Raw genomic sequence first — 26,860 nt, 5'->3', positions numbered from 1 at the left:
ACCCTTTCACATACCCATTCTTTCACTCATTCATCTATCCTTTCATCCAACCTTCTCCCTATCACGCTTCTAATCTTACATCAATCCTTCAATTTATTCATCCACGCATCTATCCACCCATTCACTCAATCCACCACCCTTTCATGTTAATTATGACCCTATGTCTGCTGAGTTATAGGCAGAATTGGCCCATCAAGGACTTCACCTCCACTGTGGTTGCTAAAGCAAAGGGGTTGATAACGATGCTGTTCAACAGGCTTTTATTTAAATTCATCCTTGGGCAAAAAACATGTATGCGGACTGTATTTCACACTAAAATATAGCTGAGAATTGCAGATTTGGATTTTGAAGAAGTGCACAGAATGTTGTGTAATGTTCCGACAGCAAATTTCACACACTCCAAAATTATGAGCACATGATTCTGTATTTTCACATGTCTTCCCTGCTATATTCCATAGATCTTAGTTTCACTTCTCCATTTTAGTAGAAGTGTTGCATCTCCTCCTTTGTTAAACAGAAGCTAACGGATTGGCTAAAAGGAAGGACTGACTTAAGGTGCCTCACAAATCATGGATAGTGTCAACTATGGAGAAAACTTACTGCCATCAGGACAATTGTATTGGATAAATGTTTGTAACACCCTATGCTGCTACCTACCACCATACGGTTGCGTGACAGATAACTCTCTGCTACTACAGAATGGTCGATTTCCAAATGAACACTTTTTCAGATAGAACACTCGATCACAAAAAGTTCACCGTGATCCCATCCTAGTCAACCTAACCATATTGGATTTAGGGTTTCTCAAACATTGTGAATTCAGTCCCCAGTCACTACATAGATCCCCAGTGTTAGGGCACTAAGGGGATTCAAGCACCTAGGAATCATAGTGATTCCAGGTATCACAGTGAGTACATGATCTCACTAATAAAACATTTCCGGCCCTTAGGAGATATGTACATCCAAGGTTCATAGGAACAATGTAGATTCTAAGATCCATAGTACTTCACTGAGAATTCAAGGCTTTTACAAACCATGACAACTCATCTTATTTTATGTTACGAAATCATATAGAGCACACGCATGTACAGTTACTTGGTGCTGTGTCAACTAAGAGGGAAAGAAGAAAGAGTTCAGGCTAAAACAAATCTGCTTTGAAAGCCAGTTCCCAGAAACTTTAGCTATTCTTGGATCTCAGGTGCGCCCACATTTATCTGATGTTCAGAACTCTATTATAATCTCAATGTAGTGATCAGTGCAATGGGAAGGATGCTTGGCCCGGAGATTGGTGAAGATAGACGTTAAGGTTTGATGATAATGAAAAGGGAGGGCTGGAGGTGCTGTCTATCAGCGGAGATTAAACAGATGGGAAGATGGTCATGATTCTGAGAAAAAAGAATAGTGCTTCTGATGTTCTTAAAAGGTGAGTTGTAAGGGGACTGGGAGGGAGGGACATCAAGAATGGAGAAATGAGACTAGCAATGCTAGTCAAGTGTACTGTACTCTATCCAGATCGCGTTTCACGTCGCCATTTTAAGAAGGATGTTAGTCATGATTTTTCACAGTTGATTCGGAACTTGAAAAATGTGACCAACTTAAGATAGCTCAGTGGGTGGATCATCTGGTAGAAAGATCTGTGTGAATCCTGCAGGAGACAGCTTTAAGTTCTGGAAGGGTCAATTTAGCTTTTATCTTTCTAGATTGAGAAAATGAGTACTATGGATTTGAATAATAACAGTTACTAATACAAGTGATTGGTAACAATTCCGTTTTTGTTAAGCTACCCTTTAAAATCATTCGAGAACATTCCATGCTCACAATTTTTAAAGACGCTAGTGGTCCACTGCCCAGGGGAAGGTTTGGTTCATTCATTCGGTGTTTGTAAAAACCCCATCTAGTTCCTGTTATCAGTTCAGTGAAAGCGCCGCTAAATTCAAATAAATCGTGTGTGCACAGCTCCTCGGCCTTCCACGGCTCAGACACTTAGGAGCTGGCTGAACACCCACAATTTTGCGCTCTATAAATAATGTTAACCGAACATGAAACTGTGTCTCTCTCTTCAGATCGTGAGCGTTTAAGTACAGATTGATTCTCATGCTCAGTGGGTTTTTTCTGGCTTTTTTTTAATGTTCATCTATTTAGTCCAACATCTAACTGCATGCGGTACGTTTGTCGGGAAGCGTACAGGCCTTGTGGCTAATCAGCCAAGATTAATGCATTTAGAATAGCTATCGGGCTCGGAGTCATGTTTTTACTTTCCTTTCAGAGCGTTTCTTCTGTGGAACAGGGCTTCCAATCACCGAGCGTGTTCTTTTGGCGCAGCCGACATTGTCAAATTGCCCTCCGCCTGCGAGCGCTTACTAGCGAGGCAGGGCAGGCAGAGGCGTTTTCATAATCTGAGTCTTTATTCTTGTGATAAAACAATGCCTCACGAATGGCGCTCTCCTACCTTACAAATAGAAAATCACAACATTTACAGATGAAGAGGGCTGGAGAACGCGAAGGCAGGAAGATAAAATGGCGTCTGCGACCATATGCAAACTGCATGTGTCTTGGTGTCCACAAGGGCAGGTGGGAGCATATGTCACGGTTCTGAAGACATTACCCGGCTGCCCTTGGTCCGAGAGTGTTTTTTTGTGTAAACTGTATTTTAATAATCTGTATAGTACACTCCTCCAGTTGATGTGGCTTTTTGTTTTTTGTGCATGCAGATTGCAAAGTATGCAGCAATTTGTTTAGTGTGTGTGTGTGCATGACATGGCTGCATGCATTCATGAATGAATTTGGTTATACAGAATATGTTCTTGTAAGCGAAAGAAAGTTACAGGAAGTGGACGCGCTGCAAGATGTTTCTAGAGCAGCACGTTGCCAATTAGTTGTCAATTAGCACTATAGTAGTAGCATTCATTCAGGAGGGTTTGATGGAGTGTGACTGGGATCAGATTGCACACATGCAGGTTTAAAAGCAGGGCAGTTAGCTTCCTGTTGGGAGAACTACATTGCCAGAGGGTTGGCTTTTGTGCTGTGGTGGGTTTAATGAAAACAATATTGTTTTGTGTGTGTGATTTTGTAGCCGTTAAGGTACACGTGCCATGCTTCTTTAACCCCTCCGCTGCGCTGAACATTCTGCGCTGGTGCGGAACGTTCTATTGCGCGGGCGGGGCCGGAACGTTCAGCGGACGTGCGCAGCACTACAGAGGTAGTGCACGCCACATCCGCTGAAAGTGGCCAGCACTGAAGGGGTTAATTGTCTTATGCGATAGTCTTGTGATAGGTTCATATGACCATGAATTGCCAATCCGAATGATCATTAGGATTGTATTGGCTGCATAAGAGCAAGGCATCGGTGTGTCTATTCATTTTGTTGGATAGGTAGTCGTTGCCTATGTGCAGAGTTGTTGTAGGTGTTGAAGCTTTCTGAATGCTTGGTGCTGTTTGAACGAGACAAAGTCACAACTGCATGCCCCTAATGTTGGTAAACAGACTTGGAGCCCATACGTTGAAGATTTAGTGCTCTGGTGTACCACAACTGTTTGGAGATAAAATGACCTAGAGCATGTAACGTTCATGTGTGGAATGTCTCAAGCATGTGACACTGACAAAAGCAATATTTACTCTCCTTATCCAAATCTACAATTAAAATGACCACCATTTAATTATAAGCTATCCTCAAACAGGTAAAAACTGGAAGGAACCTCATATCCAATAATTATGGTGCGTCTTTCAGGAAAATGTTGTGGTTGTTAAGTTCAGGTGAAGACTGAAGTTTTTTTTACCATCTGATGTATTCTTTTTGTTAAAACTTATGTTCAATTTCCATGAGCCTCCATTTAATTAGATTTGGGTCAGAAGATGACCTATGCATATGCCATGGACAACTGGAGGCACAATCTAGGGAAATGTGGTGTAGTGGGGCACTAGAGTTATTGACGCTCTCTCAGCCATCTACCATTTGGTATATGTGAGGGGCCTGATAAAATGGTCACATTGCTTGTTACTAAGTGCTCAGTTTTGCCTATACCTGCTAGTTTCCAAACATTCCAGTTAATAAGTGATCCGCCTATTTTTACACAATTGTTGGTCTATATTGGGCCAGATAATATAGCCATGGATGTACAGAGAGTAATATGTGTGCAGCTCTCCAGGTCTAGAGCATGCATATTGTAATTGGATTGTTAGTTAATGTGTTCGGGCTGTAATTTGTATCCAGCATAAAGATTTAATTCAGATTTCAGTATTTTCCATTTTAATTTAGGAGCTGTAGGATATCTTCTGGAAAAGTGATTATCTATGTAGTGTGCACCCAAGTGTGGTACCCAGAGCCCACCTGTTGTGGTATCAGTGTATAATTTCTTATTTTTTAATATAGGTTTAGATGTGCCCTTTATATGTTATGAGTGTCATATTGATATTTATGATTAGGGGGTTGTGTATATGAACGGGAAGCACACAGAATATGTTGTTATTAGGCCAGTACAACATTTTCATTACACCAGAGTAATCTTGCATAATTGTCCATGTTAAAAGTCGGGTCTCTAATTTGCAGAGGTAGGTACCTTTGTCCAAGTAGGGACCCTTGCTTCTAGTCAGGGTAAGGGAGATACACACTCCAGATAGCCCCTGCCCACCCCCTTGGTAGCTTGGCATGAGCAGACAGGCTTATCTCAAAGGCAATGTGTAAAGTATTTGTACTCAAAACACAGTAATAACACCACAAATGGACACCACACCAGTATAGAAAAATAAAGTATCTTTATCTAAACTCAACAAGACCAAAACAACAAAAATCCACCATACAGGTAATGAAATTAACAAAATAATGCTTGTTGTAAACAAATAGATCCACCTGGGGCTATTACAACATTGTGACAGCAAAAAAAGCCAAAGTACGGGGCTGACAGCGAGGTGAGCGGTGACGGACACAGAGTCACATGTAGCCCCAAACAAACAGCACCTTTGGAAGATGACGTCTATGATGATGCACAGCATCATAGAGGTGAGGCATCATTGCCGAGGTTGAGGTCGGCTCCCTGTCTGCCACAGGAGAGGCGAGAAGTTGTGTCTGTGAGGAGTTGACATGTCGAATCCAGGGCAGGGGAAGTCCATTGCTTCGTCTTTGAGAAGTCGTTTCGGGTGAGACAATGTGAACTCAGCGAGTTCGTGGAGCCACCCTCGGTGGTTATCAGTGCCGCGATAACAGGATGCAGGCGCTGGCAATGACAGAGTTGGTGCAAGATCTGGCATCGGGAATGCCAATAACTTCAGGTGTCGCAGGGTGTTGGAGCAGTGGTGCAGGCCGGCGGTGCATCATGCAATTCACGAGCAGTGCCCCTGGCCTCGGTGCAGGTCACAGCATCACAGCGGTGTCAATGACAACATCTGAGATTGCTTTTATTTCTTCTCTTATGTATTTTCCAGCTCTCAACAGCAGGGACAGCCTCCAGAGGCCCTACACTTGAACAGGCACTGCCTGGAAGGTCAGAAATCTCAGCAATAAAGTTCTGGGGAGCTGGACCTGAAGACTTTGTGTCCCTGAGACATAAGAACAGGAGGTCAGCACACACAAGCCCTTGGAGATTCTTCTTCAAGCAGGTTTCTCAGCAAATTTCTAGTCTTTGTCCTTTCCTTGGCATAAGCAGCAACTGCAGTCCAACCCCACTCAACGCACAGCAAAGGGGCAGTACTCCTCCTCACAGCTCTCCAGCTCTTCTCCATGTCAAAGGTTCCTCTTGAGTCTAGAAGTGATGTAAAGTTCTGGGGTTTAAGGTCCACCACTTATACCCCATTTTGCCTTTGTTCTTCTTTGTGCAAGTGTCTCTGAGCCCAGTCCAAACCAGTTCTGTCCTCACTGCAGTATGACCACAGGGGGTGGAGACACCATTGTACAAGGGAGACAGGCCCTAGTCAGGTACAAGGAAAACTGCCCCCACTACTCTTAATGCAGCCAAGGTTTATTCAACTCAGTTCTGAGTCAACCAGGAAGGGCCAGTCACACCTCAAACTCCCCGTGGCAGTCTACAGTGAATGCACATCTCCAGTGCCTGTAACTCCAAAATCACAGTCAATCCACAAACAAGCAGAGGCACACAGAATGGTTAAAAAAGAAAATGCCTACTTTCTAACAGTGGCTTTTTCAAACACACAATTTAAAATCCATCTTTACTAAAATATGTGTTATTAAATTCTGAGTTCAAAGAGCCTAAGCTTTATTCCTCTATCTTGACCCAATGGGAAATTATACCTGTAAGATGTTACAGAGTATCTCCCATGTTATCCTACGGGACAGATAGCCTTTCAATAGTGAAAAACGAAATTAGTAGTGTTTCCATATCAGGACCATGTCTCACACTTCAGTCAGTATATGTCCTACCTTTCATATACACTGCACCCAGCCCATAGAGTTATAGAGGTAGCTTGGGCCTACCTGAGGTGTGTCTTACATGGAAGAAAAAGAAAGGTTAGGGCCTGACAATTGGGTGCACTTGTCAGGTCGACATGGCAGTTCAAAACTGCATCCAGACACAGCAGTGGTAGTTTTGAGATACATCTTCAGGGCTACTCATGTGGGAGGCACAAACAGTGCTGCAGCTCTACTAGTAGCCTTTGATTTACAGGCCCTAGCACACTCAGTGCACTTTACTAGGGACTTACCAGTAAATCAAATATGCCAATCAGGGAGAACCAATTGTAATAATTTGCACAGGGAGCACTTGCCCTTTGCCTCCTATCAGCAGTTGCAAAGTGCTGAAAGCAACCAAACCAGCAAAAATGAAATCCAGCACATCATCAAAATGATAGGAGGGAGAGTCAAAAAGTCAGGGGAAATCACAAAAAAGATGCCAAGTCGAAGAGCCCACATTTCATGTTGCGCAAAGTAGCCTGAAAGATCAAATTACATACTATCTCAAAACGCATCTGCTATGTACCTGAAATCCAGCATGAAATCTGACCATTACTCAAAACGTCTGATTGCAGCTTTTCCTTTGTTTCTTGCAACTGGCCCTCTTCTTCATTCCAACCCTCCTGTGCCTCCTATCTCAGAGCACATGTAGACTTGCCTTAATCCTTAATGTATTTTTGCAACTGTCCCACTGATTTCAAACATCCCACTCTCTCTTTTCACTAAAAGTCATAACCCTGCAAACAAACAACCACCTAATTGCCCCTAGTGTTTCTATTAACCTCCAGCCATCTGTGTACATGCACATACTTGCAACACCAGATCAATGAGCTCTCCTATTTCCTGGTAGTTCAATGTACCACACAGAAACTAGAGTGAATGCATTTAATGGTTTACTTGAATGCACAAGCCTAATCCCTACAAAGAACAATAACTAAAGATACTGGATTAACTATTAACCTGGGGATCCTAGAGTGGCATGCTGTCTGGCATAAAGCGATTGAATGCCTGGTCAGGGGTAGTAAGTGCTATGTAAATGTAAATACAATCGCTCATAATGCAGCATTTAAATTGCTGCTATGAGGAAGTAACAAATTTAGACTCACTAAATATGCGGTCTTCCATTTTGTGATACCCTACTCTGATCAAAAAGGAAGTAGCCCCTCTCTAGGCCTGTTGGACCTGGCCCTTTTTGGCAGGTTTACCCGAAACTTTTTGCTTTTTCCTAGCCTATTTCTGTAACCTAGTTTTGGTGATTTTAGGCCTCTGCGCACTTTTTTCACTGTGGTACAGTGTAAAGTGCGTGAGCTCTCTGCGTATGTGTGGTGAGTGACTTGCCCTCCCATAGGAATGCATGGGGAATATGTGTGACCATGGTAGTTCCTGATGTGTGGGGAGTGCAGGGTCGAGTTTGGTATGTGCGAACTCATGAGATTGAATGCTGCGTAATGATGTATGCGGCATGAATGTGTCTAGTGTGGAAGTGCCACTTCTAGACATGGGTGTGCGTGTGTAGTGAGTGTGCTGACACGTGATTGGCTGGAGCCTGGCTCCAGGAGTCTGGATGGGTCTGCCCAGTGGTGAGTTTTGAGATTAGCATGCTGATGTGAGGGGTGCACCTGGGTCCTGAATAGGGCTGGGCTTTCACCACACAATGCTGGCTCCACCCCCTGTGGTACGACTGATGACCCTAGCCTGACTAGTGAATGGGAGGGGTGGCTGAGCTCATCAAGGGGGCTCCCAAACCAGCTGCCTGGTTTTTCCCCCACCCTGCACCTTCAGACAAAGGAATTCACTGTATAAAAAGGGGCTGTGTCTCCTTACAAAAGGTTCTTGTCTTGCTACTTGAATCCTGCCAGGGGCGTGTTGCTGCTTGGGCCCAGGGGAAGGCTTGCCTCCCTGGGCCCTGCCCAGCCCCTGGATACCTGATGGACCTTCCTTTTCTGGGAGCTGCTGTGCTCCACCTTATGTCCTGGACTGCTGATGTCCTGGACTCCTGAAGGACTTTGTTGCTTTATTTTTGTCTCTAGCGCTTTGGAGCGCTTTATTTCTCCCCCAGCGCTTGGGAGCGCTTTACTCAGGGGCTGCTGGGGGCCTGCAGCACAGAGAGGCTGCGTGAGGATCCCCCTTCTGGAGGTAATTCACGGCGCGGGTGCCCACCCCGCTGAGCCGGCCGCTTATTGCCCCTTTTTACTGTGATTATTGGTTTAATTTACGGGAGCCCACCCCGTACCACGGAGAGAATTCACCGCCGCAGCCCCGGAGTGTGCGCAGCCCCCGCCGGGCCGCCTGCGACGATCCGGAAGTGGTTGGACGGCCGGCCAATCGTAGCGCGGCCTGGGCGGAAGTCCCGCCCGCCGCCGTCGAGAAGGGGAAGCTGCCCGGGTGAGGAGGTGTCGGTGGAGAAGCCCCGCGCCCCCAGGAGGGGGGGCCTGGGTGAAGCATGTGCGGCGTTAGCGTGGGGCTCCCAGGAGAATGGGGAAGCACCATGCTGTGCAGGAGATTATGCTCTCCCCCAGCGAGGCTCTCGTGAGTGAGAGAGCCCCGCCTGCGCCGAAGAGAGGAGTGCTGGAGCCTCCAGGCTCCATGGCGAAGCCCCAGTCCCGAGAGAGAGGGACCAGGCAAAGAGAGGAGCAGTCCCTCCAACGAGCGACCGGTGAGTGTCCTGGGGGCTCCGGGCGTGTGTTGGTGCCGGTGTAAGGCACAGCGTCAAGAGTGTTCCGAGGGGCATGACTGTTTTGGGAGCCAGAGTGCTCCGAGGGGCATGATTGTTTTAGCAGCCTGAGTGCTCAGATGGGCATAATTGATGTCTCGAGGCCGAAGGCTCCAACGAGGCCCACAGTGATTTTAGGGTCCTCACGGGGGACTTGGGGGGGCTTGTGTTGCTTAAAGCCCCTATCGCTCCACATTGGGACATAAGTACTTTGGGGGCACTTTGTATTGGTTTAGAGAGCCTGTGTGGCTCTGACTGTGCGCTAGTTGTCCTTAGAGCCAGAGGGCTCCAATGTTGGGCGCAATGTCCTAGGGCTAGCGAAAGCCCCGTCACAGTTTTGTCTCCAGCTGCCCAGCAATTAGTGGGCAGCTGCACCGTTTAGGCAATTTGAGAGAGAGAGTCCTTGAGAGGGACAGAGATGGCACAAGGGTGCCAGGCCTGCTACAGCTGCGCAGCACTTAGTGCCAGCTGCAACGTTTAGGCCCTGTTGTTGTTCCCAGCTGCCCAGCACTTAGTGGGCAGCTGCAACGTTTAGGTTTGCGCCTGTGGCGCACCCCTGACTGGCGCTGCGTGGCAGCGCGCCCTGACATTCTGGACGCAGGGCATTTGAGCCCCTCCTTGAGATGGCCAGTTGGCCAGGGGGGCTGGTATGTGGGTAGGGCGCAAGGCCCTAATGTGATTTTTGCGCAATGTGATGTTACTATGATTATGAGGTTATTTTACCTATGTGGGTTTATGTCAGTGAGAGTTTACTTCACTGTGAGGTACTCCCCTAAATGTGATTTATTCTTAGGAGGCAGAGTCTAATGTGTTTAGACTAGTGAGGAGATTGCCTACTATATTTTTACTGGTTAGGCCTAAATGTGATTGTTGCGTAATGTGCTTTGCCTTTATGCTTGTGTTATACTTCTAAAGGTGCTCATGCTTAGAAGTTTGCTTTGCCTAGTATGTTATACTAGAGAGGTTTGTGTCCCTGCGTGATCTAGGCCTATGGTTATTAGTATTGCGTAGTGTGTACCTACCTTTACCAATGGTTACTGGTTGTGACCTATAATTGTTATTTTGTGCTACACTTATTCTAAGTTATAGAAGTGCTATTTCTGCTAAGTGTTGCTTCTGACAGTGGCCCATGTGGCCCTGTCCTGGTGTAAATAATCCTGTGTGAATATTGCCAGTGCCAGTTGGCACAATGTATATTGTGTGATTACTCTCTGATGTGTTGTGACAATACAAAAGTTATATTTATATAACCTTGTGTGGAGTTCCTTTTGTGGTGTGCCTAGGATGTTATTGCTGTTGTGTGCGTGCGCAAATGCTTTACACATTGCCTACGGGATAAGCCTGTCTGCTCGTGCCAAGCTACCAAGGGGGTAAGCAGGGGTTATCTTGGCGTGTGACTCCCTTGCCCTGACTAGAATGGTGGTTTCTGCCTGGCTTTGGCGTAAGCCTTAGCCAACCAGAAATCCCAGTTCTAACAAGGCCTATGATATAAATTACTTTTGCAAAAGTCGATGCTGACTGCATATTAAAGTAAGGGCTTCATCGGTTCATATCACTGAACAATGTTAAGAGAATTTGCAATTAATCTATCTGTTTCCTCCAAACTCGTACTCTTCAACCACGTTCTGTGCAAGGTGAATGTACGAAGGTTAGCAAATTCAAATCGTATTTTTAACTGTAAAACGCTCAGTCTGTTCTGTCAATACGTATGAGGGAGGGAATACCTCGCCTGTCTCCTGATGCTAATCTGTAGTCCACCTCCAACTTTTCATTTGAGCTGCTCCCAATCACACAGTGGGTAGTAACTCAGACCTCTATGCTCATCAGCAGGAACGATCCTTCGATTTTTCTTTGCACTACTGAATGTCCTCTCAAGACTCACTCTAAAGCTTCCTTTATAGACTAATGTCAGAGCAACAACTTCAGTTCTCTGCATTGTGCACCGCCCCTCATTCTACTCTCCTGAATTGTTTTAGGAATTTGGGCAATTTCACTTTTGGAACAGCCATCCTACATTACCAGCTGCTCCTCAGATTGTTTTGCAAGACCCTAATCCCTTTTTTGTTTTCTGATGTCATTTGAGCTTTTATTAGGCAAACACCACAAATTCAATCATCATAAGGTGCCAGCATTAACACACTTTCTGTAGAGAAGGTTATGTCACTGACGTCTGACCAGGTGAATGGCTTTAACTCAACGTCCTCTTGAACCTTCCAGTCCAAAACGAGATGAGCCTTTCAGGCTTCTGCTTTCCATCCATGCTCTAACATTATACATCAAGATTGAAATAAAAAGCATTAAAATCATATATATAAATGGGAGGAAGGAAAAGTTACTCGTCTATTGATTGAATAACGCGGCAGCCGGCACAGGTAAGCGCGGTGGGGCAGGATGCGGAGGGAAGTCGACAGACGACAGAATAGGTATAATTGTCGACTTCAAGCCCCGCCTCCCCACGCTAACCTGTGCCGGCCACCACTTACTGATTAGCACAACATGAAATCTCTGATATAGGCAATTATTGTGGTGATATCTGATTTACTGAGGGGAAACGCTTCCACTCTATAGAAATATGCATTTTTTTTAAAGAGAGTAACATATTTTTATATGATGTTTGTTGCACAATTTTCATACCAAATATGTTCATTACTTGTCTTGGCTCATGGTCGGCTTTCTTTGTTAATTTGTTGGTTCCCCATCTCAAATTATCTGAGTGCAAAGTGTTGGAGACAGTAACACGGACAGCCCAGTAGTCAGTGCATTTGCAGACAGAAATGGGTCTTCAGAGCTTTCTTGAAAATAAACTATACATTTCATTTTTCATATTGTTGATTTTCAACATTGTAGGAAAAAGTGTAATAAACAACATGGCACCTATGTAATAAAGTGCCATTTCCTCCTCTACTTCAAAGTGAGATTTGGGGAACAACCAGGAGCACAGAGCTACTGATAAATGGGTCATTAGAGATATTAAGGTTTATTTTGTTTTCTAGATCTATAGGGGCGAGCCTCAAAACACAGTTAAATGTCAAGAAGTTGAAGCAGCTGATCAATGACATGTAGTGCAATCTGGCCACTTTCTGTAAAGATGAGTCAACCATTCTCAGACGAGCAATGCAAATCTGAAGAGCCTTGAGTTGATCTTTCTGACAGACTGAAGGCCCAAAGTACAGTGAACTGGTATAATCCAATTTATCATTCTAAACATCCCTTACAATCACACTATGTTGAACATAAGGACCCTCTTTACACAGGTATTATAGCAGCAAAAGTAAGTTTACAGATGAAAATACCTATTTTTGCAAATACAAGATGATGGACAGAGCACTGAAACTTTTCTGACACTCACCCCCATTCACAGATCTGGGTTGAATCCATCATCATTCTTTAGCTCACTTCGCCACCTCTGTTCAGACCCAGCTATATGCAAATCAGTCTTGACCCTGTGCCTCAGGGGACCAGTCTAGCCTGAACTGCAAAGCCAGGTCTTCCCAGAACCAGAAACAAGCATCCTGGGACCGGTTTCTGGATCACAGCCTTCATCAGCCAGGCTAGCTTGAATCCAGTGGCAAAGTGAGCAAGGGACCAACGTCTGGGCATACCCTGCCAACTTAGGGTGAACTAAGCAAACACAAGGAAATGATGGACGGAGCACTGACACTTTTCAGGCGCTCACCCCCAGTCACAGATCTGGGTTGAATCCATCATCATTCTTTAGCTCACATTGCCACCTCAGTTCAGACCCAGCTATATGCAAATCAGTCTTGACCCTGTGCCTCATGGGAACAGTCCAACCCGAACTACCAAGCCAGGTCTTCTGTGAACCGGAAACAAGCATCTTGGGACCGGTTTCTGGGTAACACCCTTCATCAGCTAGGCTAGCTTGAATCCAGTGGCAAAGTGAGCAAGGGGCCCAGGTCTGGGCATTCCCTACCAACTTAGGTTGAACAAATTAAACACAAGGAGATGATGGACGGAGCACTGATACCTATTTTACACCTGCCAGGAATTCACAGAAGTATTAATGACAGGCAAAAATGAATTTACCTCTGCAGATTTCTCTGCCATGTATGCAGAGAAATCCACAATAGAAAATCTCAAGCAAGGGGTCAGAAGTGGTATTTTCAGGTCGTGGTTTGCCTTGTGTTTGAACGCCCAGAAACATGTTTGCTTGGGCATTCATAAAGTGAAACTTTCCCATCCTTGAAATGGTTGGAAAATTAATCTTGCCAAGAGTTGGAATAACTACACTTTCATGATATGTAAGGTGAACGATTCACCAACAGATTTGTTGAGGGTGTGTAGGGGAAGGGCTTTCTCCTTGGGGAACATAGTTTTCCTCGTGCAGAAAATAACAGAAAATAATTGTCTTTCCCACTATGTGGGAGGCACTTTTTGCATGAATTGCGCAGGGTCAATGGACAGTCTTAAATCATCTGACAGGTGTTATAGAATGTCCGGAATCAAATTCTGGCATACCCTTTCAGGAGTACTCTTGCATCTATTTTGTTCTTTGGAAAGAAGTATAAAAGTACATTAAGGCAGATTCGTAAATCTCTGCAAGTACTGGTAGCCTTTTTTTTTTTTTAGAATAAGGCTCTAGTTATTCAAGTAAAAATATATTTTTGCTAACACAGCCTAAAACATGCATCCTGGGACACAGCCCCACTTGGCAATCCAGACTGTGGTCGCTGTCACAAAGGACCTCCTAGATCCCATGTTGTTAAGTGAAGAGATTTCAAAGGCCATACATAGTCAGTGTCAAGGGAGCTGAGCAAGATTTTTAGGAGCATGAGGGCCTAGAAGAGGAGCATCAGTAGTGGCCACATTCCGCTAGGGGCTGTTAAAGATCATCTAATCTGCTATAGACTGAAGCACATAAGACACAGTGTAAAAACCTTCCCATAAATATATCTGCATGTCATTGACACAGGTGCAATATCATAAACATGAGTCCATAGTAAGTTCACGATTGTTGACAAAAATATGTCAAACATTGAAGGGGGTAGGGGAGTTCCTTGCAGCACCCAGACCCGGTGGCCACCACAGATGAGATGAAATATTCCAGCATTGCTTGAAACTCTCTTCTCACAGGATCTGACCACTCACCTGGTTAGCACAACCAGGGGCTCCTGAAGGAGCCCCATGTCAAAGTCACCAACCAGTTTATCAAAACAAGGAGTAAGAGTCTTCACTCAGTGGAATAACATAAATCTCCAAAACCCACCTCTCCTCCTCTGAGCAGTCCAGTGAGTTTCAATCCTTTGCTACAACATGCGATCATTAATGTCCATGATTCGCTCATCTGCATGGAATATCCCTCTCCGTCGGCATTCTTTTCACTGCTCAGCCTCAGGACTTCTACATACCTACCTGATCTATCACAACGTACCTCCAAAATATGCCTGGATCTTTGCCTTGGGTGCTCACAGTGAGACTGGACTGCACAGCGCCAGTGCAATGGAAAAACAATCCCGACATCTACCTATGGGGCAACATCAAAATGGTGTCAAATTCCCCCTAAATCATTAACTGTTGGCCCATTGTCGGGGATGGGGGTAAGTATTGTTTCATTTAAAGTCCTAAAAATATTTTTGGCATTGCTCACGCTCTCTTGCTGCAAGAGAGGAGACTTGTGTTTGATGCACAAAAATAACGAATGACCATCGCAGAGAGCACAAGACCTTTATGCGGCATTGCTGATCACAGTTCTCTGGGTTTGTACCAGCTGCTTGTTTGATCATTTTTTTATTCTAAAGATCCACGTTATTTTATTGTATATAAACATGCATAATAAGAGACATCATACAAATCGTGAAATGAGTCAAAAATTTGACTTTTTCTAATTTGTATTCCGAATCCTAAACTACGAACTTCTTGTTTCCACATAGTTTGGCAGGATTTTGGACATCTGTTCTTATGGTGAACCACTTTGTGACCCCACGATAAACCACTGTGGTATTTAGTTCTCTCATTGGATCATGCAAAATAGGCTTCTGCAGTGAGAGACTCGTGAGCTTCCGGTAGCTCAACAGCTACCTATAAGTAGCTCTCCTGATTGCAGCCCAGTCTACTAATTTATAAACGTTTTCTTGGTTGATTTAATTTATGCATAACAAATTTGAAAATAATGTATTTGAGAGGAAAATGTGTGCAGTTTCAGAACTCATAAGTTGATGTTTGGAGAAAAATTGATGCATTTCAAAAATATATTTAAAGCTGATATTTGAGTGATAAATCATGTGATAATGGGAGAGACTTATTGGCAATATTTTAACCTTGTTGTCTGGGCCATTGCAGCTATGGCTGCAACGTTTTACTGTGTAAAGGTATTAAAAATTGACAAAGCCTTTTTATTTGCGTTACTCCTGGTGCACGGGGGTGATAACTGCTGCTAATATTGCATAGGATGATCACTAAGGCATTCATGTCTGACATGGTCACTTGTTACAACAATAATTCTAGTAGCTCTGGATGATTTTCATTGGAAATAAAGTAGCTCTAATTCAAGAACAAGCATCTGTAATGCAATAGGTCTTGCATGTACGCAAGTATGTGCTATTGGCATTGTAAATGACAATGCCTTTTATTTATGTTTTGGTTTTTAAAACATAAATAAAAGGTATTGTCATTTACAATGCCAATAGCTTAAACTCCTGCACATGCGAGACCTATTGCATTCCAAATGCTTGAAGGCATCACTGAGTTGCCCCCTTTTGTCTCCCATGGCCCCTGAAGAGCTCCCCATTTGCTATGAGTTAAATAAACAAGCTGGAGGTCACAACTACACAGGAGACCCTGCTGCCCTCCTGCAGTAAGAGAAACTCATGAAAGAAAATAGTGTTTACAGACTAAAGAAGACATATCATGCCATGGGAGGTTACAAATGAAGACAAGGCATTACTAAGGAGGGACTAACAAGCCTAATAGCGAATCAGAAGCCAGCATTTATGAAGGACAATGAGACAAGCCAATGACAAATATGGGCGGAGAGTGAGCAGTATGGCTTGAAAAGCAGCGCATGCACTGCCCAGGCTTGAACTAAAAAGGTTGGAGACCCCTGTCATATAAAGGCATACTTAGGGGGTCATTAGCATGGCAGGCGGACACAAATGGGACCGCCCGCAACGCATGCGACGGTCCAGCGCATCTGCGTTTCTAACATTGCGGCGGGTGGTGCTGAAAGCACCGGCAGCCGCAATGCCAGAAATGCAAGTTGTGCATTTGAATGTACAACGTGACAGACACCGCAATTTGCCTGCCACGTTGTACTGTCAAATGTGCACACTCCACCCCCAGAATTCCTGGGGCCCACTACGGGCCCCAATGTTGAGAACTGCCTGCAAAACCCCGCATAAATCTTAATATGGATGGCGTGACTCGGCCACCATATTAACAGCTTTTCCGCCCGGTTGACTCATTTACCGGGAGGAAACCAGTGGATGGTCTTTCTGTCCGCCGGGGTCCCCCCGCAATAGTAATATGGTGAGGGGAATTATCATGCGGGTGGGCAAAAATGTCAGGCAGATTGCCACCGCCATGCAGGCAATGGCGATCTGCCCAACATACTAATGGGCCCCTTAGTTTCTACATGTATAATACAACTTAGAATTCAAGAAAATGAGCAACTCACTGCTTTTACTAGGAGGAATTGACAAATGACCTCATGTATGCAACTGATCCAGCCAGTCCTGAATTTTAACCAATCAGCAGGGTGGATTCTGGTACTTAAAGTATTGGTTTCTAAATTATAAATGTGGACACTTAAATGTCAGCAGGAAAAGTGATATGTGATGTTGTCTGTGAAGTGACTGAAGGCGTCACACATGATATATATTCAAATTGTGCCGATGGTTTTTGATTTTGGATATCAAATATTTATGTGCCACAAAATGTGTTCGTTATATGTTATCTTTGATATTAATAGGCTTCAGGGCACTCACTGAGCCAATTACAAATAGCCTTCCCTTTAAAGATCCCTGTGATTTCAATAGTGCTTTCATGTAATTCATTCATTGGGGTGTTTCCACTAAAAGCACATTTTTCTAGCTCCTTACCCGCTGGAGCCACCTTGACGTAAAATTAAGAGCCATTTTGTAATTGAGATAGGTCCTTCTCAATTACACACAAAATAACCCTGTTTGTCATAAATGCAAGCAAATCAAACCGAGCCCACCTCACTCAACCTCTTCAGCTGAGAGAAAGCACCTATCGCTCCCTCTCCTTCTGTTGGTCTATATAAAGCAATCACCACTAATCACATTGTCTCTTTGGTGTCATTAATTAATTCCTCAAGTGCATGAAAGTCCTTTAATGACCCATGTAATGACTCTCTTTCCTCATTAACTTTCACTCTTATGTATAATTAAGGATGTCAACTAAAACATAAACAGAACTCTCTGTTCATTTTAAGAAAACGGTGTTAATGGAAGCTGTTATCAGCACAGGTACGTGTATGTGTGTGTGTGTGAGGGGGTAGGATCTCTTGCACATTCTGAGCATGAATATTGGAAAAGAAGACATTTTCCATGCAGGTAAGAAACAGGTGTGTAGTGGTATAATAAGGTTGCCATGGGCCCTATTTGCAAGACAAGAAAATGAGCGCTTTGCTCCGTGGTAAATTAGTAAGAGACAGCCATAATTGGGGCATAGTGGGTCTTTCACACCAATGGGCCCCCGCGCCACACCAGCTGCTGTATTAATGACAGCTATTCCCCTGTCTGAGGGGCAGTGGTTCTGTATTAAAATGCCCTTTGCAAAGTGCTTCCCAGACCATTTAGAAACCCAAATCACTTTTCAAACAGTTGAGTAATTAGCTACTCCTTTTGTTATGCATGGTTGATAGCTTGCTGTGTTTTTTATAGTAGGTTATGCAGTAACATTTCCTGAGATGTCATATAGAATATAATGCCCAGAAGTGGCTTGCTGCCCTGTAGAACAGAAGTCAAGATCGGAAACTGGCCAGACTAACTATGAGTGGGATATCCAAGGCTTTTCATTCATGCAAGTGATTTAAATGTTGATCAAGAGCTACTCAGTGCCCTGCACTTAAGTGGTAGGCTCTAGTCTCAGCTTTTTATACAATAGGGATATATAACTATGTAAGTGGCATTTAATAGTATGTGGCCATTTATAGGTTTTTGATTGACCTGGTGGAATTGAGCGGCGTCAATGGCTAATATGTCAAATACTTAAATGTTGGCGCTGGACCAATTATTATAGCATTTATCCCTGTCTATCTTCTCCTTTTTCTCCACTGACTTCTATGCTGCAAGATATACAGATATAATGGCAGTGGCATCTGACACAACTCTGAAATCAGGATTCACTTGGTTGTCTGTGCTTTACACTTTCCATTTGTGAATTTGTAAGCAAAGATTTTAGACCCATTGAAAAAGAGAGATGTGTGATCAGGGACCTGTGAACTCAAGCTTTTACTATTTAATTATATGCTGACCATAGCAGTATACGTTTCACTGACACAACATCAATGTAAGAAAATGTTGCCGTTAAAAATATCGAGTAAAAAATATAGACAACAAAAATATTGACTCTTCTACTTAAACAGGTAAGTACAAAACTATTGACAAAAAAATATACATTTTAATACGATATATAAAATGAACTTAATAAAAAAAATAAACAAACAAACATAATAATTTACACACACAGATTTACTTTAGAAATATTAATAAACTATCATTTTAATTGTATGTTAAACATTTCAAATAATATAAAAAATAAATATTAATGATTTAAAATTAAAAAAAAGTTATGTAATACATTAAAACATTAAACTTTTAAAAATATTTAAACTTACATTTCAAAATACAATTAATGCAACAGTAGGAAAATGTGGGATAGAAAAAGGGTAAGTGTTGGATAGCGGAGGAATTAAATTTACTATTCCAACTCCAGTGGGTGCAACAGTAGGGAATGTGTTAGATAGCGGATGGGCAAATATTACTATTCCAACTCCAAAGAGTGCAACAGTAAAGAAAGTGTTGGATAGCGGAGAGGTAACAATTACTATTCCCACTCCAATTAATGCAATAGTAGGATAAGTGTTGGATAGCGGAGGGGTAAAAATGTTTATTCTCACTCCGGTGGGTGCAACAGTAGGGAAAGTGTTGGATTGCGGAGGGGTAAAAATTACTATTCCCACTCCAGTGAGTGCAATAGTAGGGAAAGTGTTGGATAGCAGAGGGGTAAAAATTACAATTCCCACTCCAGTGAGCGTAACAAAGGGGAAGTGTTGGATAGCGGAGGGGTAAAAATTACTTTACCAACTTTAGTGAGTGCAACAGTAGGGAAACTGTTGGATAGTGGAGGGATAAAATTAACTAATCCCACTCCAGCGAGTGCAACAGTAGAGAAAGTGCTTGAAAGGAGAGCGGTAAAAATTAATATTCCCACTCCAGTGAGTCAAAAGTAGGGAAAGTGTTGGATAGCTGAGGAGTAACAATTACTATTCCAATTCTAGTCAGTGCAACAGTAGGGAAAGTGTTCTATAGCAGCGGGGTAAAATGACTATTCCGACTCTAGTGAGTGCAACAGTAGGGAAAGTGCTGGACAGCGGAGAGTTAAAATTACTATTCCCACTCCAGTCAGTGCAACACTAGAGAAAGTGTTAAAAAGCCGAGAGACAAAAATTACTATTTACACTCTAACAGTTAACAGATATAAACAATATAAAAAATTGAAAAAATGAATAATATTTAAAAAATAAAATAAATTAAATATATAAAAAGAAACCATATTGTAACATTAATTACATATAACAAAAGCCTACCAATATTATATCAAATACAATAAAAATAATTCTTTTAAACTAGAAAATATTTACAAACAAAAAGATTAGTCAATACATAAATGTACTTATTTTATTTCCTACCCAATAACACCATACCACAAACAAAACAGTTCAACATTTTAAATTACATTTACTGCCATAATTAACATATTTAATTATCAATGATAAAAATGTTAATACTAAAAAAACTAATAACCATTAATTGACTAAACACACTTTAACATTATAATATCCACAACACACAACTAAATTAAACAATAAAATAATAAAACACAGTTAAAAGATACATTTAAATTAAACACTATTACTATTAAAACTAATAATACATCAATTAAAATGTATTTATTACCCACCCTTTACCCCTTTTAAATTAAAAGCAACACACACAAAAATAAACAATTACTCAAAATGAATATCAAATAATTAACATTAATTAACAACTATATATTAATTAATTAAACACAAATTACTTCCCACCCATTACACCTATAAACACCACAATATACACCTAAAATTAATTATACAATTACCATAATACAATTTTAAATAATATCAATTAAGAACAAATTAACAATAACAAATAAATAAACTGCTTAACACCCTTTACCGCTATAGACCCCAAAACACACACCTAAAATTAATCACACAATTATCATAATTAGTTACCAATTAATTAATTAAAATTAATTAACAACCAATTAATAATTCATAAATTGAAAGTAAATTAATTTCCCACCCTTTACACCTATAAACACCACAACACACACCTAAAGGAATTACACAATTACCATAATTAAATACCGAATAATTAATTAAAATTAATTAACAGCCAATTATTAATTCATATATTAAAAATAAATTGCTTCCCAGCCTTTACACCTAGAAACAACACAGCACACACCTAAAATTAATTACATAATTATCATATTTAACTACCAATTAATCAATTAAAATTAACAACCAATTATTAATTATTAAATGATAAATTACTTTAGACATTTAAAACTATAAAATCTTAACTAAACAAATATTAAGAAATAAAAATGAATCAATTAATTTAATATAATTACATTACTTCTCACCTATTCCCCTATAAACCCACAACCGTCTTCTGAACTAAGAAACGCAAAATTCAAACAAAAATATAATGAGTAACTACTAAATATTTAACATATATATTAAAAATATAAACAATTCTTATACAAAAAAACATACATCACATACATATGAAATATATACTAAAATACATAACAGCAATTAAAAAGATTATATTTTTAACAACTATATTTTTGCAAATGATATTAAACAGTTCGATATTTTTAAAGTCAATATTTCTTACCTTAAGTCGATATTCTTGACCACAATATCCTTGCTGTTGATATTTATGAACCACTATATTTTTTACTCGATATTTGTGCAACTCAATTTTTTTTATTTTATATTCTGTCTTCACACTGCAGGATACCAATCACATATTTGCAAAAGGTTTAAACTGCAGCACTTGTGGCTAACATTTCTAAATAGTTATAACTTTGTCGACCTATGCTTTTTATGTTTAAAATTTTTAACGGTTGGACAATCTTTTATGGAACATCTCCTGAATCTTGTATGGCTAAATGCTCTACTACAATATCCACTTCCATATTTTATAAATCAAATTTCTCTTATTGGGAATGATTTTTACAATAATGAACTTCACTATTCCCTCAAATTGTAACGAACAACGAGAAGAGAGTAGGAGCTATGCAGTTAACTCTCTAAAGATGGTCCACATCAAAATGTTAATGTGGAGCACTAATGACTGGAACGAAGGGCCTAATTACGATGGTGGAGGGCCCGCCACCGCCAGCTGGTTGGTGGCAGGCCCTCCACCATCGAAATGCTGTTTTCCCAACCATATTATGGGTGTGGGGAATCGATAGTTAAGCATAAAGACCCCTCGCCAGGGTTCTGACAGGTGGTCCGTTTCCGACCGCCTATCAGAACAAAATCATTGCCTGACATTGCGTGGTGCCTTGCAGGCACCGCCGTAGGGATTATGATATCCCTTTACTCCGTTTGTTTTGCGGGTGACAATCTGCCACAAAACAAATGCCCCCCCTCAATCACAGGTGCAGGGACATGTACCCTGGGGGGCACCATATACCTGCACCATGTGGCAGGCACCGCAGGGTCCGTCCACCATCGTAATGAGGCCCTAAATTGACATATCATTTTAAAAGGTGGAATCGAAGAATTGTCTTATGAAGAAATCAGCTCAATTTTGGTTGAATTAGTATATTGTAAACCATGTTGTTTGAAAACAATGAATTCGAAATTATTCTTCCACAAAAATTTGTTTGAATCAATTAGCTACAACTTTCATTTGCTCATCATATTAGAAGTATTGTTCTTGGTAAAACAGGCGAAAATCCTAAATCCATAATTATTTTCCACTAACCCTTGAGTTTTGTATGCCTATGTTTTGATTCCAAAGGCCCACCTTCTATTTGACCAATGTGTCTTATTTTTGTTAAAATTGTGTTGATTTTTTTAAAATTATTGATTTAAAAAATGTGTATATTGAATATAGTTGTTTTCAAATATATTGGTTTTGAAGCTAACCGTTTTGACCTAATTGTTTATCTCACTATATGAATCAAACTTGTTCATTTTTGCTGCATGCTTCCCTTGGCATGTTTTCTACTTTGACATATTTTATAATGCCAACATTTTGAAAAAGGAGTCTGGTTTATGATCCATATATAATAATAATTGCAGCCCAACAGTACATGTATGTACAGCCAATAGAACTAAACGTAATACTAAGAGATTCCCATTGTTGTTGTATGCTTAAACTCACACAAAAAGCAAGAGACAGAACAATAGCAACAGTAGACAAAATGAATCAAAGTCATGATGGCCACCATGTTTTCCAAAGTGAACTAGTTATCCCTCTCTAAGGCAATCTCCAAGTATGAGCATCTATTTTGTATGAAAATGAGGAGGATGGGGAGGTGAGTGATGTGAAGATGCTCACATTTAGCCAAACTACATGCTGTCTAATTGTTGTTATTTCTAGTCTAATTTAGAAATATTTTACACTATTGCCAGAAAATGTTGATCCATCTACCATGCCCATACAGAGGTTTCAGAGTATAGGTGTTGTGATTGGTGTTATTTTACATTTTAGTTGTAATTTTAGGAAGTACCATCTCCAGGCCATGTGTTGACCCCTAGCTACTCTTACTTCAGTATATCCGCAAAATTACTGTATATCCATGCTGGATTTTTAGCATATCCCCATTTAGATAAATGTAGTTATCTTAACAATCTGGCATGGATCCAACCCTCCAGGACTGACTTTGGAGAACCCTAGTCTATAGTACTGTTTAGTCACCTGTTTTGATATTCTAAGCAACACAATCAGATCAGACCTTAGGTCCTGGAAAAATAGCTACATAACAACATATTAATTTGAAAAGGAAATAGCAAATACCCTGGCATGTTCATGCTTATAATCGGTGGGTAAGGTCTTGGCAGACATACGGCAGTGTTTTCCATGTCGGCCATCAGGCGAATATTTTTCCTATCTGATAACACTCAATGAAAAAACAACAAGTGTTGGGCATGGTGATAGCATCATCCAGTAGGTCATTTCATTTAAAGCTATTGAGTAATTTCGTTCATTTTCTATGGTTATGGATACATAAACTTTGGCATCATTTATGTTTCCTGCTTTGGCACGAGGCTATCAAAGGGAGGTAGTGGGAAAATTAAACAGTGAGAAAAACTGAGAGAGCGAGAGGCAAAAGGAGGTAGCACAGATGATAGGTGTTATTTTTGTTTTCACTGTATCAAAGAAGAAAAGACTAAGCTACCTCTTAGAATGTGTGACTGGAGGGAGATGCGAGAAAATTAATGTTGTTTAGCTCATTCTGTGTACTCTGATATCCTTTGCTCGAAGTTAATAAGGAAGGACATTCAATGCCAATCGCTTATCAGGGGGAAAATTGGGGTGTATTTTGTTTTGTGTATGCATTCTAAACTTGTATCAAGATTACATTCACCTTTTAATGGGTCATTTGACTGAGAGGTCATTTTAATTTGCTGGTGAACACTTGAAGTTGAAAAGTAACAGTAACGGCTCCAATTACAAATCAGGGAACTTGCTAACGTAATCAAAAAGCATTAGCGCTCCCTTTAGAGGGGCCATTCTTCAACAAAGTTGCAACTGTGCTTCGTTGTACAGAGCAAAACTGAATGAAAACCAAAGTCAATGCATCTTCTAAGTGAAGCGGTCGCATTTTACCTCCGAAGGCCACAATTACAATTGACTCTGTATTAAGTCACAGTCCTATTGCATGCAGTATGACGGACTCCGTAATGTTGAAAAACGTCAGTGTATGTTACTCCATTTTATTTAATTAAATGCCATATAAAACAAACTCCTGGAGTGACATGTATACTTTAGATCTATCTATCTATCTATCTATCTATCTATCTATCTATCTATCTATCTATCTATCTATCTATCTATCTATCTATCTATCTATCTATCTATCTATCTATCTATCTATCTATCTATCTATCTATCTATCTATCTATCTATCTATCTATCTATCTATCTATCTATCTATCTATCTATCTATCTATCTATCTATCTATCTATCTATCTATCCATCCATCCATCCATTCATCCATCCATCCATCCATCCATCCACCCACCCACCCACCCACCCACTTACATACACACACACATATGTATATATATGTGTGAACAAGAGCACTCGTTGCTCGAAACGCGTCGCCCGTTGAGAGGTCAACAATAAATCTACCTTGCCGACAGCCTGGGGTCCGTGTCTTCATTTCGCCGTTTGTTCGGAGGTGGTGAAGATTGCTGGTGTATATATATATATATATATATATATATATATATATATATATTCACTGAAAAAACCATAGGTTTCACACATGTTATAGTTAGCTCGACATTTCACTCATACAAAACCTTTGAAATTCCACCGTTATAGTTAGTTCAGCTAACTATAACTCGCGCGACCGCAATGCACTGCTGATGACGTTACATATTACATCACTCATGACATGGTCAGTGACATCACTCATGACATCACTGATGACATCTCAAATGGCATCACTGATGACATCACCCCCTCGCCCCCTTTTCATGTTATTCACCTTTATTTTGCCCTCTTTGCTGCCTCGCACTGATAAAATGGCAGACAACACTTCCTGGTTTCCACCGATTCGAATGTTGACAGACGTCTAACAGCAAATCAGAATTCCGCTCGCGCACAATGGTGCGCGCACGGTGCGCACTTATAGATATATACATTTTTTCAAATTTGATTTTCTCAACAACTACTGGAGGGATTTACACCATTTAAACAAAAGGGCAATCTGCGAATCAGATTCTAACATTTGCCAAATGTCTTGTAATTCCGTTCAGCCGTTCGGGCTGTAGTCGTGTCTAATCGTCCTATGGAAAATAACATGGGGAAAACACGTTTTTGGACCCCCCTTTTTCCTCAGCCCCCACTTGACGAATCACCACAAAACTTTCAGGGAAGGAGTGGAGAGGAGCGGGCCATCTTCTTTGAGAAATTCACGAAGATTCATCCACCGGCGCCAAAGTTATTCCCAATAGAATGTTGCGGATTTCCTATGGAAACTAGGTCCTAACTATAACTACCTACTGGCGACCGGCCTACTCTAAACAGTTATCACCTGCCCCCCCCGTTCCTTCTTTAACCGTCCTGAACCAGCCCAAACCAAAGGGATAAGGTGCCTAGCGCTGGGATACCTTATGGTGACTATGCGCTCTACAAAAATAAATAATAATAATATATATATATACATATATATATATATATATATATATATATATATATATGTATATATATATATATATCTCCAATTACCGCTCCGGTGTTTGGCCCACCAAAAGAGAAACACGAACTCCGCAATTGCTGTTCTCACTGCTGGCCACAGTGACTTTTATTTCAACCAGGTGCGCAAAAAGTCAGGCAGGATGACACGTTTCGGCTAACGCAGTAGCCTTGTGTAACATATGACTCACTCCACCAGGGAAAGAACCGGAGGGACACAAATGGGGAGCCAGAGATAAAACCTTTAATGGCAGTACAGGCGGCATGACGTTTTTCGGGTTAAGTCCCTTCTTCTGATGCTAAACACACTACAAACTGCCTCCTGAAGCCTTTCAATCATCCATCTCACTGCCATTGGTTGCAGCCCAGCAGCGCCGATTGATATCCTGCACGCTCCGCCTCCGCATCCTTTTGAAGATTTCATCTCCCAGCATGCACCATCTTGGCTGCCAGGTAAGCGTGTGTCTGTTGGCTCTTTTACACTGTAAATAGTGTGCTGGCGATTTTGAAAGGTTAGTGTAGGGGCAGTTTCCCTCTGGTAGTGTCCCTGCGCTATCAAGGTCCCTCCCAGGCCCCCTTGACGTCTCACCCCAATCCAAAGTCACACAGCGGTGTTGAGACTTCACTACAGTGAGCGATGCCCCTCCGTGTAGTCACGGGCTGCACCTGCAGTACTCCTGCTGTGTATCCTGTCTTGCGGGGGCCTGAGCTTTCCGATACCCCGTAACGAAGAAAAAACTGCAAAGCAGAAGCCCAACTGCTCAGGCCACAGATCGAGACGGGTCCCTCAATCATGCTCAGGGCATAGCGTGAAAATATCCAACATATGATCACTCCACAAGGGAAAGAACCGGAGGGACACAACCGTGAGCCAGAGATAAAACCTTTAATGGCAGTACAGGCGGCATGATGCGTTTCGGGTTAAGTCCCTTCTACTGATGCCAAACACACTACAAACTGCCTCCTGAAGCCTTTCAATCATCCATCTCACTGCCATTGGTTGCAGCCCAGCAGCACCGATTGGTCTCCTGCACGCTCCGCCTCCA

General features: G+C 41.7%; 1 protein-coding gene across 2 annotated transcripts in view; it reads left to right on the top strand.

Moving 5' to 3' along the window:
- Positions 1-26,860, top strand: part of LRRTM4 (leucine rich repeat transmembrane neuronal 4) — a 1,979,041-nt gene that overhangs the window by 1,224,484 nt on the left and 727,697 nt on the right. The window lies entirely within an intron of this gene.

This window comes from Lissotriton helveticus, chromosome 11, assembly GCF_964261635.1.
Source record: "Lissotriton helveticus chromosome 11, aLisHel1.1, whole genome shotgun sequence".
Taxonomy (NCBI): domain Eukaryota; kingdom Metazoa; phylum Chordata; class Amphibia; order Caudata; family Salamandridae; genus Lissotriton; species Lissotriton helveticus.
The sequence above is the reverse complement of the archived record's forward strand: the minus strand, read 5'-3'. Positions and strand labels throughout refer to the sequence as shown.